Source organism: Notothenia coriiceps, unplaced genomic scaffold (genome assembly GCF_000735185.1).
Source record: "Notothenia coriiceps isolate Sejong01 unplaced genomic scaffold, NC01 NC01_scaffold00028799, whole genome shotgun sequence".
Taxonomy (NCBI): domain Eukaryota; kingdom Metazoa; phylum Chordata; class Actinopteri; order Perciformes; family Nototheniidae; genus Notothenia; species Notothenia coriiceps.
The window spans coordinates 653,021-663,364 of record NW_011361500.1 but is presented as its reverse complement, the minus strand read 5'-3'; positions in this window follow the sequence as shown (position 1 = coordinate 663,364).

Here is a 10,344-nt window from a genome sequence, read left to right as displayed (position 1 = left end):
AACTATATTCTCAACAGGAAGCAGCTGTTCTTTCTTTTACATAACCAAAGTTGAGTTCATGAGGTGATTCAGGTCCCTGGTTTGGATGGAAGATATTTGTGGTTCTCTCGTTTTACTCACTTGTGCTTGAATATGTTATGGTAATTATTCCAAGGCATTTACCAGCGAGAAGCAAAGAAGAGCAACAGCCTGCAGCAGATAACAAGATACCAGATCTCTTTCTCCAAGCTCCCACTGAGCTCACCTGCATCTCTCTGTGTGTGTGTGTGTGTGTGTGTGTGTGTGTGTGTGTGTGTGTGTGTGTGTGTGTGTGTGTGCGTGCGTGCGTGTGTGGGGGGGGTGTTGGGGGGGAGAAGTAGCAGTGAGTAGTTCTTTAATGTGAATGCAAAGCAAGGGAGGGTTCAGATTACTCCCTCCTACCTCTCCCTCCTCTTGTAACCGTTCATTTGTTTTTTTAAATCCATGACTCCAGCTCTCGGGGGCCACAGCGGAGAGTTGGGACCACCGCCCCCCGCCCTCTCCCCAGCCTCATTCTCCACTTCATCAAGCACCACCAGCTCTCTGGCCCTCTGTTCGATAACCCAATAACCGAGTGCTTTTATCCGAGCATCAAGTTTCATGCTTTTGCTTTTTGGGATCCTGAAAATGTCGCTGTGTTCTGAAAGGGCCACATTAGTAAAGCAAAATCACCAGAGTACTTTATTCTTCCATTAAATCCATTGTAAAACACACTTAGCCTAAATGTCATGCGATTAGGAAAAAACAATCACAGCCTGACGAAATTGTTCCTTTTTCCCGTGAACGTCTTTTACTTTTAGATGTTTAGGGACATAAAATTGAATTGAAAATAGTTTCATACAATCTGAAATCAATGTCTTTTTCATAAAAGTTCGGCAAAGAACCAGACAGAGTTTGGTTTATTGCGGTTTCCACTTCAGGAGGTAGAGGTGAGAGTAAAGCGCAGATGAGTCCTCTGTATGATATATGGCCGCTTTTGACTGTTGCATTATTGAAACAAGGCCACAGAACAGCCCCCTCCACGATGAAAAATGCAGTACCTTCCACATTCAGCAGGCAACATATCTTCTTGTTTTGAAACACAGCATGAATCATCATTTGTAAGACGGAGGTGTCAGGGGGAGAAGACGGGAGATGGTGTGAGGGAAAAGGTGATGTATTTACACTTTGATCTTTGCTAGTGTCGCCCTTTGAAGATTGTCTTTTTGCCAAAATTATGTTTTTTTAAATAGAGCATTTGGCAACAGAAGCGAAATTCTGTCGGAGGATGCAAGAGAAACTGGGAGTGCTGTGAGGGTTGAGAATAACAGGATAGAGACGGAGGAAAGGACATTATGTGAGATTGAAATAAGAGCAAAACAGAGGAGCTGATAATGAGTGGGTCGAGGGGTCCTCTGTAAGGCCCACCAGGTCTCTGCAGGCCGCTGGGAGAAAGACTGCTTCAACAAGGCAGCCGTTATTTTCTTTGTGAGCTCGGGAAACCGGAGATGCTCCTCCGCTCAGCTACTGAGTGACATCAACCGCTTAGGGAGAAGACACACAGACAAAAAAACTTCCATTAAAACACACACTCCCACAAACCCTCACATACAGCAAGCCTCCCACGCCCCCCCCCCCTTCAGCACACACACATCCCCGAATCCTCTAAATTGCTAAATATTTGCATATGCTGCTGTTCCAATTATCCTCCAGTCTTCCTCTTCTGCTCTTTTATCTGCGGGTGAAGGCAGGTCTGTGTGAGGTTTAATGAAAGTGAGACAGGCTCTGTCATCTCTCTGACACTTCTGCCTGCTGTTTCTTCCTCATTACCCCATTATAGCAAAAAAGAACAACAACAAAAGGTCTTCTGGTTGTAGGCGTAGTGTGTGGAAGCTATCAAAGTAAAATAGCCTATACAGACACATATGAATATGCTTCATTCAACATGTGAAGGCATTTGGTAAGCAACTGCATGCTCTGTGTATATCTAAAGTAAGATAAATACATTTCTATTCTGATAAAGTATTCTATGCAAGCTTTCAAAAGTATTATAAAAAACAACTATAGACCAATAATACTTGAGAAGCCTCACAGAGCTTAATGCTAATGTCTAAATGGATCAAATGTGCTCAAACATGCTAGAGATAAGAAACTAAGATACGAAAGACAAGTGTGTTAGGATTTTAACATTTGCTAATTAGCACGTTCAACATCTTAGGTCAGTGTGATAGCATGCTAACATGAGCTAATTAGCATTAACCAATCGCAGGAATTCGGTAAACATTTTTTGGGTCAACTGAAACCATGACCATAGCAGGGTGCTCCAGAAAGAGTCAGGGGATTACTAAAGTATTTAGGATGCATGACCTAAAAATTATAAATATTTAAAGTTTAAATTAAACAGCTAGCAGAGCGCTACAGTATTTAATTAAGCATAGTTATGTGTTTCCCGCTAAAACAGTAAGTTAGGGAACGTCATGCCGTGGATATCATTTACCGCTACAGTTACTGCTAGATTTCAGATTGACAGTTACTAGCTCTTTTATTAAGGACTTTTTGTTCAAATATTGCCCAGTAGATTTTCAATGAGAAAACTGACAAAGATAGAATTGGACTAAAGTGGTGAGCCAACCAACCAACACAGTCTCACAGCCTTTCGTGTTATAATAGTCACAAAATGAATCTATTGATTTGTGTTCACCAACACGATTTCGCCTGTTTTTTCGCGTCACACAGAACGATTTTAAAAGCAATGTAAATAATAACAAATTAGAAGGAAAAAGAGATGACAAAAAATACAGATTTCAGTATTCTGACACAGAACGATTTTAGAAGCAATGCATTTATATAGGTAGTATGTTTCGTGCCTGCACCAAATAATAACAAATTAGAAGGAAAAAAAGATGACAAAAAATACAGATTTCAGTATTCTGAGGCTCTGAGCCCTATTTATTTTCCTCACGGACGGCAAGAAAACTCCGACATTATACTATTTAAAATAAAAGGGATGGTTAGGCTTAGTGTAAGATATTGAGTAAGAAAATGTTTTTATGAACAAGACCCGACCGGACAAAAAGACGTGGTGCAGGCACGAAACATATTACCAATAGAAATACATTGCTTTTAAAATCGTTCTGTGTGACACGAAAAAAATGCGAAAATCGTGTTGGTGAACACAAATCAATAGATTAAATTAATTTTGTGACTATAACACGAAATGCCGTGAGCCTGGGTTGAACCAACACACAAGAGCTAGCTGTTAGCATGGCCACATTGGACAACTTTACACAATTCAGTATCCGTCTAGTTTGTGTTTACTTTCCTAAGAATTAAGAAATCAAATTTCAGTCACGCTTCAGTCCATGCTAGAAGCTAACTAATGAAGAAAGATGACAGTGTACTTGTCTTACACCCACCAGCTCCAACAGAGCTAACACGGGAGTAAAGCAGTCATTCAGCTACAGTGTTTTCACACCTACAGAAGAGGTCTCAACGGGCAAGATAAGTGGAAACACCAGCGTGGGAGGCCGACGGGAAAGTCGACACTTTAAACCTGAACAAATGTTACATTCTGCCCCCAGGCTGTCTCTGAGCTGAGGGTTTCTGTTATGCAACAATCAATGTCACCTGCTGACATAATGAGAAACAAACACTGCTATGTGAAGTACTGATAATGTTGTTAAGCAAGGAAGTTGCTGGGAAGTAAACGTTTTCAGACACAGCAGGAATCCCTTTGGAAAGATGTAGATTTTTTGCAACCACGCTTCTTGACTCATTACTGAATTTCGCTGCTAAAAAGTAAAGAACTGAGCAGCTAGAATCTCACTCATCCATTTTTAAAGAGAGCCTTAATTATCCAAGAGTACATAGAAGATGGGTACAATATAAATGAGAAACTAGCGACAGACAAACGTGGGTAACGGTGTTACGCCCCGGATAAAAGGGACGAATTTTGACAAGAGTCAAAGTTAGGTTTCATTCTCCGGTACTTTATTCGAGTTAGGAAAAGTGCCGTGAAACCCACCAGATATGTGAGCGGAGACAAGAGCAATCGATCTCCGTCTCCCAGATCAAGGCCATCTAGTCGTCACAGTTTAACAGATCACACGTCTCCAAAACGAACACAAACAAGCGCAGACAGAATACCTTCTCATCCTTTCCAAACATCCTACAATTAAACTACATTAACAAAGGTCAAAGGTAACAGTTAAAATACTGTCAATGTTACGAAAACAATCTATTACAACAGCATCCTAAGTTTGTTTGTGATATCTACGCCAAATGTACTTCTTTCTGTTGTTTTACTTCTGTTTGTTTTTATTACATTAAATTGAATCGGCATGTGCTTTCGATGACTGAAAATAAAAGAGAAGTTATTTTCCCATCTTCTGACTACAGCATTTCTTATGCTCTTTGTAGCTCAGCACACCTACGCACTGAATGCTCATCCATGCTGCATTGATTTCTTTTTGGAGCTAATGATTGGAGGTGTTGCCACAAGCAGACAACGATTCACACATGAAGACCCAAAAATACAGCAAATAAACACATTACTTAAATGTACACAACACATTCAGCACAGGGATGTATAGTGTCTCCGGAAATACACACTGTTCAGTTTGCTGCTTTAAAGCCACCATATAGATTCATCAGCTCGATGACGAACACTCGGGCAACACATTTCCCGTGGAGGTTTCCGATCCTTCCCCTTTCTCTTTTTTCGATATTGAGCAGGCTTCACTCTGCACAGAACAAAGCGTTTGTTTGTGTTCTTTTAGATCACAGCTCCTGTGTGGGCATGGGGTCAGAGAGTGGTGCACTGCAGAGGGAAGCATGAGGCGGGCTTTGAACTGCAGTCCTGGGAGTCTCGGTAAACAACCAGGCCGTAGGTGGAGGGAAAAGTAACCGCCGGAGCCGCTGCAGGCTGATTAAAATTATGGTTTGTGTTTTTTTTTTAAATAAGTGTATCCCTTCATCTTTGCAAATATGAAGGAGAGGATGTGTGTGCTCACAGTAGGTGTGTGTGATCGGCAATCAGTATCAAGAGAAGCAAACACAAGCAACTCTCTTTTTAACCTCCCCCTCAGCACTTAAACACAATTCCAAAATTGTGGAAGTCAGCGTATGTCCTGCCTTTACTAAAAGGAGGGGAGGCCACCTTATTAAATAACTATAGGCCAATCTCTAAGTTGTCAGTTCTGGCGAAGGTGCTCGAACGCCTAGTGAGTGAACAGGTAAAGGAGTTTTTATGTAAAAATGACATCCTGTCTAAACATCAGTCAGGCTTCAGGAAGCAACATAGCACCATCACTGCCACAATTAAAGTGGTGAATGATGTGGCGAGTATTTTAGAGAATAAGCAGAGTTGTGCAGCTCTATTTATTGACCTGTCCAAAGCGTTTGACACCGTTGATCATCGCATCTTAAAGCAGAGGCTAGCCAGTATAGGCATGTCCAGCCATGCAGTGGGGTGGTTTGTGAACTACCTCTCTGAAAGGTCTCAATGTGTTCATTTTGATGGGCTGTCTTCTGAGTGGTTGAACATTGCAAATGGTGTTCCCCAAGGTTCTGTTTTAGGTCCACTTTTATTCTCCATCTACATCAACAGTTTAGGTGAAAATGTCGATAAAGCCACTTTACGTTTTTATGCGGATGATACCGTGATGTACTGTGCAGGTCCCTCCATTAAGGAGGCTGGTGTTAAATTACAGGCTGTTTTTAACATTATTCAGACTCAGCTCTAAAGCTTCTTTTAAATGTTGATAAAACCAAGGTAATGCTCTTTTCTAAAGATAAAAATACACCAGAGCCTGTTTTAGATATTGTAACTACGCAAGGAATAAAACTTGAAGTGGTTACCTGTTACAAATACCTTGGTATCTGGCTTGATGATTGTCTCACTTTTAAACTTCATGTAAATAACCTGCTTAAAAAGCTGAGGGTTAGGCTAGGTTTCTTCTACAGGAACAAGTCCTGTTTCTCGCTTGAGACCAGGAAAAGGCTAGTCACTCTGACCTTTTTACCTGTGCTGGACTATGGTGATCTGATTTATATGAATGCACCGGCCAATTGCCTGGTCAAGTTAGATGCTGCGTATCACAGTGCACTAAGATTTGTGACAAACTGTAAAGCATTAACACATCACTGTACCCTGTATGCAAGGGCTGGTTTGCTTTCATTAACTGTACGGAGGCTCAGTCACTGGTACATTTTTATATACAAAGCCATGTTAGGGAAACTTCCATCTTATATCTGCTCCCTGATCTCACGGAAAATTGTAAGTGGCTGCTGCCTAAGATCGAATGCTGTTGTTTTATTAAATGTGCCAACTGCTAGGACTGTCTTAGGGAAGACAGCTTTTAGATGCGCAGCTCCTCTGTCTTGGAATAGTCTGCAAAAGGAATGGAAACTGAGCAATCTGGTGCCACTAAATGTTTTTAAAGCTCGGGGGGTTCCGTTTAAAAGTTGGTCTGTTGCACTGTTGTGGTTCTCAGGTTACAGTTACATAGCAGTGAATATAAACAGACTAATTAATGTGAATATTACTGTAAACTAACCTGTGTAAAAGTTTCTCGAATAAATGTAATTTTTTTGGTGTATAATTTTTGTACCCTGCCCCTCAAAGAATCGGAATTGAGTACCGTTAAGAACCGGAATCGAAAAGTAGAATCGGAATCAGAATCGTAGAAATTCAAACAATACCCAAATGTTGATAAAACCAAGGTAATGCTCTTTTCTAAAGCTAAAAAGACACCAGAGCCTGTTTTAGATATTGTAACTACGCAAGGAATAAAACTTGAAGTGGTTACCTGTTACAAATACCTTGGTATCTGGCTTGATGATTGTCTCACTCTTAAACTTCATGTCAATAACCTGCTTAAAAAACTGAGGGTTAGGCTAGGTTTCTTCTACAGGAACAAGTCCTTTTTCTCGCTTGAGGCCAGGAAAAGGCTAGTCACTCTGACCTTTTTACCTGTGCTGGACTATGGTGATCTGATGTATATGAATGCACCTGCCAATTGCCTGGTCAAGTTAGATGCTGCGTATCACAGTGCTCTAAGATTTGTGACAAATTGTAAAGCATTAACACATCACTGTACCCTGTATGCAAGGGCTGGTTTGCTTTCATTAACTGTACGGAGGCTCAGTCACTGGTACATTTTTATATACAAAGCCATGTAAGGGAAACTTCCATCTTATATCTGCTCCCTGATCTCACGGAAAATTGTAAGTGGCTACTGCCTGAGATCAAATGCCGTGGTTTTATTAAATGTGCCAACTGCTAGGACTGTCTTAGGGAAGACAGCTTTTAGATGCGCAGCTCCTCTGTCTTGGAATAGTCTGCAAAAGGAATGGAATTTGAACAATCTGGTGCCACTACATGTTTTTAAAGCTCGGTTGGATGCTACTCAATCGGAAGCTATTGGTACCTGTTTCTATGGATAATTATGTAAATGATGCTGTACTGATGTTCTTGTTGTTCTGTCTATGTTTCTATGTTTCATGTGGAACTACTTGAGCAGGTCTCCCTTGAAAAAGAGATCAATGATCTCAATGGGATTCATCTGATTAAATAAAGGCTTGAAACAACACACAACTGACTTGAAAGCAAAGGATTTTTTAATGTGTCTCATTTCTGATCTTTATCTTGCACCTCATCGTCCATAATTGTCGTTTTACTTCATTTCTGACCCTCATCCTGCAACTTGTCAGTCTTTGGGGGAGTCCAATAAAGATTACATTTGTTACTACATGAGAACACATCTATTCTAATGTGTGATAGAGATAACATAAGAGATAGTTCTGAGTAGTTTTAGGGGAATTGTACTATTTTTCAGAGTCAGAACTAATAAATGTTTTAGTTAAGATTTTATATATTTGGTGTTGTTACATTAGTTATGTAAAAAACAGCAATATAAGGCTGTATTGGCTCAATTGGGATTGAGTAAAACCTTAACAATAAAACAAATTGACGAGTCCAGTAGTGTTTTGTTGTCTGGTGTGTCACATCCTACGTCGAAAGCTAAATGAATGTAGTAGTAAATGGCAGTTATTGTAATGTGATTGTCCTTGAGGTCCTGTGATGACATGTGTTTGGCTAAGATTAGAAGTTGCCTGAACGTACCTTGAGGTACCACCTCCAGAGAAAGTCAACATTTTGTTACAGCGAGTTCGGCCAAAAGCTGACTCAGAACAATTCAAATAAAATCCCAATCTCTGACAAAAGCATGCGATATTTAATTAACTTCTCGCAGTACAAGAAGAGCCCACTCCCCTCCTCTTCACTCCTTTCTATCAACCTTTTCTCACTTCTGGCCTCGGTATTTGCATCCATCCCACAGACCCCCCTATGATTTTCTTTAATTAAGGCGTTTGTGAATCTGCATGTCTGTGTGTGTCGCTGTGTGTGAGTCAAAGCACGGCACGCTACGCCTCTACGAGTGTGTGCTTGTGCTGTAGTATTTGTTCATTTCATGTTTATGCAAGGCAGATTTAGTTTCTCAGTTTTTCTCCCTGAGGCATGCCTCCACACACACACACACACACACACACACACACACACACACACACACACACACACACACACACACACACACACACACACACACACACACAGTAGAGAGTGAGGGATGGGTACTAATTACGTCAGTCACAGAAATGAGACCTAACCTCCGCCCCCTCACTGGCTCATGCAGAAACGGAAACAACAACGAAAATGGCCGATGGCTCTCCCTCCGTCTGTCCCTGTGGTTAAAACACGATCTGAACACACAGAATCAGAGTTGGGAAGATCCTCTCATCGCATTACTTCATTCACTCATCTGCCTACATCTTTATGTCAGAAAGGCTGCATTACATCCAGAGATAGATAAGGAATATGAGGGCTTGATGCTGAAATACACAAGAAAATAAACTACAAATATGTCACATTTCTTATGAAGCCATTACAATCAGTTCCTCTGATGCCTTTTTAGACTGCCAACCAATGCTATACCACTATATAATATGGACAGTCATCATTTTTTTAATTCTTGCTCAAATCAAACCAGATATAATGTCTGGGGCAAGCTATCTAGCATTCATTGCTAACGTAAAGTTAAGCTACCTTTTATTTATTTTTATTCAGCTTCAAGGTTTTTTCGCCTCACTACTCAAAGTTTAAATCACTCAATTACATAATTTCTGCACCAGATAACCCCTTGTCAAACTATAAATTCCTCCTCTGTGGATAAAAGAGAGTGAAAGGAAGTACAAGATTCAATAGATTGGATGTCAGTGGCACCTCTGAGCCCAGCGGAGCGGTTATTCAGAGATTGGATGAGCGTGTATTATCCGGGATAAGCTGCTCCAACAGCCCACCCATCCAGCCTCCTGCGCTCCAGCATTGTTCCAACAAGCTGTGACTCACAAAAGGCAAACATTAAAACCTCGCTGCTGCTGCCGCTGCTGTGTGCCTCCTTGCTCATGTGACTCACAAAGCTGGACTACATTTAGCACGCAGCATCCGTCCCCAACACAGCCTGACAAAAGAGAGAAAGAGGGCTGCGTGTAAGAAAACAGGGATAACAGGTAGAAATTAAAATATTAATGAATACATGACATAATGAAGAGACACGGCAAATATTTGACATTTATAACAATGGGCCTGGCACGTTTGTTTGATTTCAGTTCATAAGATTGGTCCCATGTATTTGAGAGAATGTCTAGATGAACTTTACTGTAAACTATCTCAGATTATATACCTGAAAGTGATTTGTATTCATTTGTGAGAAAAGACAAGATGCAAATCTCTTGTTAAGTCCATCTCAAGTTTATCAAAGGGAAGGCATTAAGGACAAGATTCAAGTTGTTCAAGTTTCAGAATGAGATTTCAAAGCCTCGTTCTCAAGTTTCAAAGTAAAATCAAGTGTTTACAGGGTGTCCAAGGCCTCCTTTCTGTGATTGTATCAGACTTAAGGTCAAGTCTACAGATCGGCCTGTTTGATACGTCACTTGACACAGGTCTATCTTGGCTCTATCAAAGCCTCAGATCAAAGTCAAGATTGTAGTCTTTCTGGTCTCAGACATTAGCCAACACTAACGACACATTTAATTCAAAATGTAAACGAGAATTCAATTTAGTTGAATGGGAACATATAAGGTATTTTGATCGTAGTCTCAAATCAAAATCAAAATCAAATTGAATGGAGGGAGGCTGTGGCTCAGTGGTTAGTGTGCTGGACTTCAAATCAGGGGATAGCAAGTTCGAGTCCCACTGCAGTCAGCATGTCGTAGTGTCCCTGAGACACTTCACCCCAAATTGCTCCTGTGGGGATTGTCCACAGTACTGCATGTATGTAAGTCACT